Source organism: Sus scrofa, chromosome 6 (genome assembly GCF_054392235.1).
Source record: "Sus scrofa isolate SSC_HxYL_T2T_F1_AM1 chromosome 6, Sscrofa_HxYL_maternal_Yorkshire_Landrace_v2.0, whole genome shotgun sequence".
Taxonomy (NCBI): domain Eukaryota; kingdom Metazoa; phylum Chordata; class Mammalia; order Artiodactyla; family Suidae; genus Sus; species Sus scrofa.
The window spans coordinates 136,953,839-136,964,698 of NC_139388.1; positions in this window are offsets into that span (position 1 = coordinate 136,953,839).

Consider the following 10,860-nt stretch of genomic DNA (forward strand, 5'->3'; position numbering starts at 1 on the left):
TTTAAATTATTAAATGACTTTCATTTTACTTATATGCAAAGTATGCAATGAAAAGGAATCCTTCCACAAGAAGAGAAGTGTCATTTACATATTTTTCCTGGCTCTCTGAGGACTTGAGACTAGGAGTGAGAAAAGAAAGAGGCTTGAAGTGAAACAGAATGAAAGCTTAACAGAAAGTGAAATGTGTGTCATAATCTACTTAAAGAAAGCTCACACCAAAAACAGAAAAACTTGATGTGTGTTAAATTTAAAATAGGTGATAGTTGATTACTTTCATGAGTGTCTTTGTTTCCATAAATGTTGCCAATGTCTACTGTTATCTTCAGGGTGCAGCCCTAGAGGATGGCTTTTTAAGCTTTGCAAACTTTGTGTCCAATTCTATCACCATGAAGCCCAGGAAGAAGTTACCGTTTTCTACAATTGCTTACTTGTGAATTTGCTGCCAGAGGTTTGTCTACGAATTGAATAATACATCTCCAAACAAACTTCAGGAAAAAATTCTAGAATCCTGGAGTAAAGACAAATAACTCTTAATAAAGCCAATGATAGAGAGTTAAATATAGTGAGCAATCGGCATTTTTAAAAAAGTTTTTGTATTTTTAACAGCATAGTGCTTGAAGTTTAAAATAGCCATTACACCTCAAGTTTTTTTAAATGTACAAAATGGGGATAATACAATACCCATCTCAAACATATCTTCAGGTCAAAATAAGAGAGCATTTAAAGCCTGTAACCTAGTGACTGACTGTCTTAATAAAAAGTACATAAGAGTATTGGTTCCCTAGTGCTGTTCTCATTTTTACAGGGTTAAACTGACAATTTGCTGTGATTATACTATATTTCTAAAAAACAACTATACAGGTGTGTGTATGTATATATTTAAATTATTTTATCAAAATATATAGGTATAACTTCTAGTTAGACTATACGTATTAGGAGATCTCTAAACTATGTTTAGAAGCAATGTATGTGTTAGTATGCAGTGCCAAAAATTAGTTTTGAACTTTGGGGAGAGAGAGAGGGAGGAAGACCCACATGGAAACATGCTATTTATCCTTTCATTCATCAAGGAAAGTGGTTGAAATTCTATCTACTAAGGTAGGTTTGTGAACAGTGTAAGATGCCACAGATGTGAGAATTTACCATGTTATCACAAGAGTTATATTCTACCTTTTAAAGTTATCAGGACTTAGTGAATTTGGGACAAATCTTTAGAAGAAATTATGTGTGTGTGTGTGTGTGTGTGTGTGTGTGTGTGTAAATATGCAGGCTTACTTATGAGTGTGAATTTTTTTGTCCCATTTCACATTTTCATCCAAATACAGTCTTTTAGCGAGTAACATCATTTTCTTTAAACGATTTCCCCTTTAACAGTCACTCTGAATGATTGTTTTAAATTAATAGCAATAAAATATTTAAGAGGAAACTTTAAATATTTTTTGGTTTTAATCCTTTCTTTTTTGCGAAGTTTGAAATTGGTTTATTCTTTCTGATTTAATTTGTTTAGGAGTGATTATGACCCCCTGGAGTTTGAGAAAATTACAAGAACTCTCCCAGCAATGCTTATAAACCCATTGAGACTACGCTTAAACTTTAGTGGTGAGGATTGAAGTAAGTTTGGGTAAAGATTTTAGCTATATAATTGAGAGGAAACTCTAATACTGTGCTTTCAGACATTTACTTACTAAAATTGTGACAGACATTATTAACTGACATTTAATGTGAACAGTTCTGGGCACATCCAGACTCAACCTCTTTTTTTCCGTCAACACTTTGCTGACAGGTTTAATGGACACCTTTGTAAATTATTTTAACTGGTATTAACGATACCAACCCTTAAGCCCCCTCAAACCTTATCCCACAGATTGACTCCTAATGGATTAACTGATATCAGCAGACAAGAGCTGCCAAAGCATGAGCATTTCTTTACACTTCAGTTTTGGCTTTATGCTAAGATGTCAGTGTTTACTTTAAAACTAAATCCAATCTCTGCAAAATATTTTCAGTTCATGTGCCAATAACGTTGTCTCAGCTGTGGCCCAGGTAATTATAAGTAATGGAAATCAGCAATGATAAACTTGCTTTATAATAATCTCAGAGACATGAGCAGTACGTGGAACACATGCGTTTTCAATCCATTATTGAAAACATCTGATACATCTGTGAGACCTTGAGTCTGTCCCGTCCCCCCCCCCACCCAAGGTTCTGAGTACTGGGAACAGTTACAAATACATTTTAAGAGGCTGTTTTTTTTGGTTTTTTTTTTTTTTTTTTTTTTTCACACACACACAAAACCATGAAAGAAGCTTTTACAGGAAGTAACAAATACTCCTAAATGACATTTCATTAAAAATGTGTTCCCTTGGAAAGCAGAAAGAACTAAAAGCCATGCTTTTACTTGGCAGAGAAAGTGGTACAGCAGGCAGTGTGTGAAGCTAAGGAGCATTAAAATCTACTTTGCCATGGATGTGAGCAGCATTCTGACCTAGAAAATAAAAAGGCAAAGGAATTTTACATGGGCTTTGATATCTTCTAAACTAAAATTTCAGTGGAATTCCCATTTTAAGCAAAGAACAAACAGAAAACTCAGACAACTGTATAAAATATATTAGTATAAAATTACCAGATACATTCTTGTTTGGATTTTTTTTTTGTAAGTCCTATATCATGGCAATAAAAACTAAGTTTTTAAAATAAAAAGTAATTTGGTTATGCATCTATGCTAAATATGTCAATTTTCAACTCTGGATAGATCAATGTCATTTTTTTCTTTGCATACCTTTTTCTATTTTTCCCCTTTTCATTTCCATTTTTTCCCTTTTCTTCTCTCTCTCTTTTTCCAAATCAGATTTAGCTAACGTTCCAGAACGTATTAAACTTTTCCTATGAGTAATTGAAAAATAATATTTTAAAAGTTGTAGGTACAGTGGCCAAACTAATACTTTACATCATTCTTGTCTAAGAGATTTACTTTTAGCAATTCTTACTCCCAGGACAAATGATAATCTGAGTTGCTTCCTTCATCTTCCAGGTAGAAGCATGCCCAAATCATTTTTCTCCTTGCCCCTTCTAGGTCCTAAAACAGGAGATTAAAATTGTCATTGAAAAATTTTCCTATGACAAGCTTTAACATACTCGGTAAAAGAATTTGCAAAGCAGAGTTAAAACTCTACTGGGAATGGTGCTGCCAAGTTGTTTTTCAAGGTTACTTTTCATTAAAAACTTTGTAAAATAATAATGAAGAAGAAACTGCTTCCCATTAAGGAAAGAATAAGATCACTCATCAGATTTACTGCCCCTGCTACTCGAACTTTCTCTTAGTTGAAGGTAATGCTGGCTCCTGTTCTGTAAGAATTCTTTGCTTCACATTCCCTGTAAACAGAAAAGAGCCATAATTACGCCACATTTGATCCATATCAAAGCAACTGATCCATGTATCGATTTACATAAAATAAAGCACATAAAACATTTTTGCTTTTCACCCTTACTTCACCACTTTCTAAGGAAAATTTCCTTTTGCATACTTCATTTGAATACAAAACCCTCCCGTTGAAATTTGTGATGTTAAACAAACCATACCAGTCATTCAACTTTTTAATTAAGGATTCAGCGTTCCATCCCTTTTCAGACATTAAAATTCAGGTGCAGTCATTAATCTTTCTAAACGAATTCACCTGTGGCTAATACTGATGTATTTTCTATGAGGCTTGTCATGGGCTGCATGCTGCATGCATAACCACTCTACAGTTAATTACACAGGGGATTATCGTTAGTGTCATAAAGATAAAGCCTTGCAAGCAGCATTGTAGAGAAGTTTCTTTTTCTTTCTCCCTCCCCCCACCCTCACTTTTTGGGAGCAATGCCCTATTTCATTTTGTTAACATCCCATAACATAAGTATTTAAAAATAATTCATTATGTTTACCTCAATGGCAGGCTGAAGATAGTAGTCAAAGAAAAAGAAAGTAGGCATGAAAGGATACCTATTTTAGGATTTTGCTATGACAAACCAATTTGCAAGATACGGCCCAAACCAAAAGAAACTTTTCAGTTTTAGGTACCTTGATTAAATACATAAAATACATTTTTTTCCAAATTTGTGAATTGAATGGTAGCTCATATGTCTGCATTCAGAAAAGCAAAAGCAAAAAAAAATTGTTAGTTTAGTAAGAGATCCAAATGAGATAGTATAGTAAATAGAATTTACAGAAGAGTTCTTTATATATAAAGTAGCTTTATAATCTAAATTAATAACAAGAAAAATAATAAAAAGCAAAAGGAAAACAAAAACCAGAACAGCACATTAGATGTGTTTTACTTCAAGTTAGACCAATATTATATAAAAATCCTATGTACTTATATATTGGTGAAAATAAAATCATAGTGATTATTTGTAGTCACGCATTGAACTTTAAATATAACATTCTAGTTACAATGAGCTGATGATTTTCTTTGAAGTTGTTATCCACAATGTAGTGCTGAGTATAGTATGTTCTCAGAAAATGGAGAAAAATGTATAAATATAAAACACAGATGAGATTAAATGAAAATATTATAGGTAATAAACTTCAGTTAAGGACAGTTTAAAATTAACCAACAAAAAGTCTTACAGAGTCTGAAATGCCACCCAATACATCACAATAATGGAGAAAATAGGAAAAAGGAAGTTTAAAAACCAGTTGCCATTGAAAGAATAGAAAATGATTTTTCCCAAAATTTTTAATGTGTATTAAACAGATTGAACTTTTAAACAAAATATGGAAGAATAGAATATTTATTATACCTTTTTAATAATACTATTATTTTTAGAAATAAGAATGAATTATTCCTGTCATGAATTTAGGTATTTCCAAAATATAGGCAATTGCCTGATTATTTTTCCCCATATTTTAAAGTTTTATTGAAGTATAGTTGATTCACAATTTATCACAGAATATTGAGTAGGGCTCCCTGTGCTATACAGCAGGTCCTTGTTGATTATCTATTTTATATATATAGCAATGTGTGTATGGTAATCCCAACCTCCTAATCCATTCTTCCCCCATCTGTGTCCCCTTTGCTAACTGTAAGTTTGTTTTTAGTTTGTGAGTCTGTTTCTGTTTTGTACATAAGATCATTTGTATCATTCTTTTAGATTCCTGATTATTTTGATTTTTTTTAAAAATCTATGATTGGCAACAAATAGATGCAGTCACATAGTTTCTGTAGTTTTGGAAAATTAAATGAAATATCTATTTTCAGTCAATTAGGAGATGACCCATTTGACTGATTTGCTTCATCAAAAAAAAAAACTTCTTTTATTTTGATTATATGCAAACAGATTGCTAACCTTAAAAAAGATCAGTTAATAATATTTCACACAGTTTTCAGTTACTTCAAATTAAAAATTTTAAGTGTAATCACCTGACATTTCTAGTTTTTTTACCTTGAAATCTACCCACTTGAAAACTATTATTATACTCTTTTGATTCTTTGGCATTACAGACACATTTCCATAAAACTTAGATCATTAGATGTATGTATATAGTTCAATTTAAATTGATTATAACAATTACTGAGCAAGGCTGGGGTAGTCACTGAGCCTGTCAGTGGACAGTCTTTTACTAGCATTACTGCCTTTGTCATGAATGATCTGAAATAGAACCAAATATCTGTGATGGGCCAGATAGTTCTCATTTAAAAATTTGGTCGCTAAAATACATCAGCACAGCTTTCTCCCCCATGCCAATGGTATTGTGACAGCCAGGCCCTAGACATGATTCGTGGTTCCTTGTTCTTTTGATTAGGTGCGTGGTGATGACTTAACTCTTCTATGACTTCTTAATGTTTCCTAATGTTTTACATTCATGTGTTCTGAAGAATGTCTGATGTTTTCATTCTCAGTGCATAAAATTCTAACAAATTAAATTAATAATACAAGCAACTATGAAGACACAAAAACTTCGCTGAGTGAAATTATTTTTATTCACTCAATTTTTTTTAAAGGTTTCCAACTAAAAAGTGGAAAAAATTTTGAAGATTTTTATGCAAGTATTTTCCACAGTATATTTTTAAAATCATTCATGGGTGTTCCCATTGTTCCGAACCCAACTAGTGTCCATGAAGATGAAGGTTCAATCCCTGTCCTCTCTCAGTGGGTTAAGGATCTGGCCGTTGCAGTAAGCTGTGGTTAAGGTCGCAGATGCAGCTCCCCACTTTTCTGTGGCCGTGGTGTAGGCCAGCAGCTGCAGCGCCAGCTCTGATTTGACCTCTAGCCTGGGAACTTCCATATACCACAGGTGCTGCCCTAAAAAGAAAAAAAAAAAAATCATTCCTAACATGGTAGGCTTTTATACATTTTGAATATTACTTTATATCAGTTTTTCTATCAATTTTTTCATAAATAAGGTATTTTCCTCAAAGTAATCCTCACAAAAATATCTTGCTTTTCATTCCAAAATTTAATATAAAAATTATTATTCTCTTGATGGACCTTAAGTTTGAATTAATCTGCCAAGGGAAATGGAGTATAAGAAGATAAGTGTGTTTGGATAGTGAAATTTCAAATTTTGTGGTATTTACTGTTTTCTTACTCTGGTTAGATTTAAGTCTGATTATACATTAAAAAAAACTGGTTTTCTTTTTTTTAACTTAAGTGACTTAAAGTTAAATAAACTTTATAATACCACACTTTATTTAAAAATGTCTTTTGGATTTTCAGTACTTCCTACCCCCCATTGCATATTTATAATTGTTTTCGGTGACCTTTTCTATGTGCATTCTTCCCATCAATCAAAACTGTTAAGAATGTAACAAGATACTGACAAAAAAGAAAACTGCAAATTAGAATATATAGCTGGTAGTTCTTTCATTTTTTTAATGCATTATTCTATACAAGATAAACTGCAGCTCAGATAAGGTGTATATTATCCAGGAATGCATAAGCAGGTTTCTGAAATTCTTAGGTAAATCAGAGTTAGTAATAACTAATCAGGCTTAAATATATATTGACTTTTTCTTTGTGTGTGTTATAATAGTTGGAGCTTAAAATGATGCTAAATTTTATGTGTTAAATGCAATAGTAAATATATTTTTGCAATTTAAAACTGCATTTGTGGTCTCTCTCTGTTTTAGAGATATTTAGAAAGACCTAAATCTGTGGATAATTAGCATAATGTTTTCTTGCCAGACATCTAAGTCAGTATATGTCGTATTGGTCTATAATATTGAAAATCATCATAAAGCTTTGAATAACTATCTTATGCATAAGGTGGTCAGCTTGATTTTTCTAGGATTTGTTTGGAAATGTTGATACATATCTGCTATAATGACGAAACTGACATTTTTGAAGTATTAGGTTAAGTATGTTGACACTGTTGTATGTGTTGTTGGAAGCATACACACAAATATATATACAACTTTAACCTAAAGAGCAATAACTTTAAATATACATGCATATATATATGTATGTGCTCGAGTATAGAAATATGTTGTATGAATTCAAAACAAAGAAAAAAAAATGAGGTAAGATCAGTGTAGATAGTATTTAAGGACCTCATAAACTTTAACATTTTAAAAAGTAAAGTACTGACTTTTTTTTAGCGGAAAACATCTTACTTTTCAGTGTCCTTGATTAAATGGTAACACTGTGCTAGAATAAAAATTTTGTACATTCATAATTTTTCATGTAAGCCTCACCCAGTTACCTTAATTAGAGAAGTAAGGAAGCCTCTTATTTTCAAAATCTGCTGCATTCATTGGGTTAGAATCAATAATTACAATACCATGTATAAATTCCAGGAAGTTATTTTCAAACAATATTTTAAGATGATTTTCAGGCCATGTCCTTTCTTTCCTTCCTCTTTTACAGTTTCAGATACTGCATAAATCTCTAGTTTGAATTGTGTGCCAGTTATTAAATTCAAAGACATTTAATACAAATTCAAACTCATGTAGTAAAAACATTACCATAAAAGACAAAGTTTGGCATCATAAGTTGACAAAATTACCATTGACCTCATGATATTTTCTTTAATCATAATGTTCCTTTCCAGTTTTTGCTCGTTATGCATATTCCTAATACTCTAATTTAAGATCTTGAATTACCTTGTTTATCAATAGCTCTACTTATACTGAAAGCATATTTCTTAACCTAACTTTTGTACCTATGGAAGAAAGAGAACATTCCATCTACCTTTCACGCTGGTTACACACAGTAGACATATGCTGCACCCCTAATAGTCCCAGACCATGACTTCGGTTTTATTGCAGACAGCTTGCAAACCTACTGACAGGGTACAGTATAAACACACCAGGCTTTATGGAATTAGTTGATGCACTTGCAAGGTTAATGTAGCATCTGTGATGCAAATCTGTGACCATTCTAATAGCTCTTATTGCTAGACCGATGCCATTTCTCAGATCTGCTCTGGAGTTACATTAAGCTGTTTCCTAGTCACCATTAACTTCAAGTATCATTTACGCAGTAAATATATGAATCTATGGAAAGGAATACCAGAAATACACCCATTTACACACCACAGGATACTCTTGAAATACAGAAGCACAAACCACATTTAGAATATCCTGGACTGGCAGCACATTCCAAAGCCTCACTTTGCATTTCTGGACACATGTTCAATTTCTGCTCATGAATAAGCTGGTCATTGGGCTGACACATTTGCTATCAGAGACTTCATTTTTCTCATTTAGAGGTTTAGCAACGTGACTTGTTGAGGATATTTATAAGATGTCATATTCTAACAAGCATGGGATAGACTCTGCAGTCAGGAGCAAATTTCACACAGGACAAGCTTTCTTTTTTTCATCTGAGAGGACTAAGGCTGAGAGCTCAGCAGGATTCATCTAGTCCACAAAAGCGCTTCCATCCTGCACACAGTGTGTGCTTAGCCAGAACACCCGCACATCATGTTTTCTTATCAAATGACATTTTCTGGCTGCTCACTTCATATTTGTCACTTGTATACAAAGTGTAATGTCTAAAGAAAGCATGATCAGCTTGTGCATCACTAATCTCATTACTGTAATAGCTCTGAAAACATGCAACAAAAAGTAACTGGTAAGCCACTACACATACACATGCCATGCTCAGCATGCACCTCATTGAAACCTGCAATTCACCGGCTGCTATGAAAGGCAGCAGTCAGCAGTGCCAATTTGACTCCTCACTCCCTGCTGCAAATGAAGAATAACTCCTCAGACCTAAATGAAAGGAGTGCTGACAGGCCTATCTACCTTAACAAGCTATCAAGTACAAGGGGCAGGGTAATACCCGCGAACCTTTCAAATCCGATTGAAAATTTCCCTTTTTGGAGATAGGAACAAGGGATCTCTGTCTGTCCTTTTAATGTTTTCTTATTGTCATTTAGTAAGCCTTTCATTAGAATATGACTCCTTTGACTTCAATTCGAGGTCTGTGGAGACCCAGATTACATCATTACTGTTATGTAGTATGTTACACACTAATCATAACCATTACCATTTACAAGTCAACAGCTTCATTCAATTAGCTGCCTGACATGGATTTTTCAGTTAATTCATGGTGAAGGTCAGCAGTGGTCAGGGTGGCAGGTGCATTCTGCTACCTCTTTGAATGCCAATTATCAGTCTTGGGTAATTAGAGTGATTCTTATCGACAAGTTAATCAGAGAGATCAAAACCTAAAATATGTGACTCATGGAACTGTCCAATACTATTAAAAATCATATAGAATAATCTATATATTTAAATAAATATGTAATCCCTTAATTTATTCAAAATTAAAATCTGTTTTTTTTAATTCACCTCCTTTATTCTTAGTTCAAAGGGAAATGTATATATCATGGATATGGGAGTTTATATAATATTCTAAATATATATAATTGACTTTGATTGAAAGGCAATAGTAATAATCATACATGATTTTGAAAATACTATTAATTATAATCTCAAATATTTCTGTATAACTTTGTGAGCTAAATCACATTTATAGTTTGTTTCCCCCACCTCTTCCAAAGTTGTCTTTCTTGAAAAACTGTAGTAATTCTTTCTGATTATTAGAATTATATATCATTTGCAACAACTTTGTGCTTTGGGTTTTAAGAAGCTTAGCACTAATTTATGGTGTTCCTTTAAAGTATCTATATTAGCTACATCCTTAGCATATTGCTTTCTTTCCTGACTCATGTACTTCAATGATTTTAGATATCTTTTAGGTAAGTGATATCAATATATATACTATAGTATATATTTAATAATTTGATATATATTTAATGATTGTATGTATTTTTGAGATAATTTTCCTCCTCTCTCAAATGCATATATGTTTGTATTTGAGTAAGTGTGAACACACACACACATACACAGGCACACAAATGTGCATATATACTTAAATCATTTCAAGTGAATAAATAATATAAATCAATCATTGATTAAAGCTGGTTAGTCAACTGTATATTGTTTTGAATATTAATCATATCAATAATATGTTCTGTAGGCTGTTCCTATTGAGGCTGTAAGGCTCTAAATTCATTAAGTATTTAGAAAAGATCCCCTGTACAAGACACCGGGCAGGCTAGGCAATAGGCATTAATAGTAAATTAGACAGACTTGGTTCTACTTACCATTGAAATTAGAGTCAGGGGTAATGTACACTATACAATCAGTGATAAAATATATGCTATGAAGAATGGCTGAATGGTAACCATTTATCTAGTTGACAGTTATAAGGAGACTCATTATATCATTCTCTATTGATATATTTGGTGGGGACTAATCCATGTTTTTAAGGTTAATGTCCTTCTTGTGGTGAAAGTGCTTTATCAGCTTAGATGGAGTGTGGTAGAACCAGTCAAGTGAAGATGTGTGTGAGGAAGTGACTGGG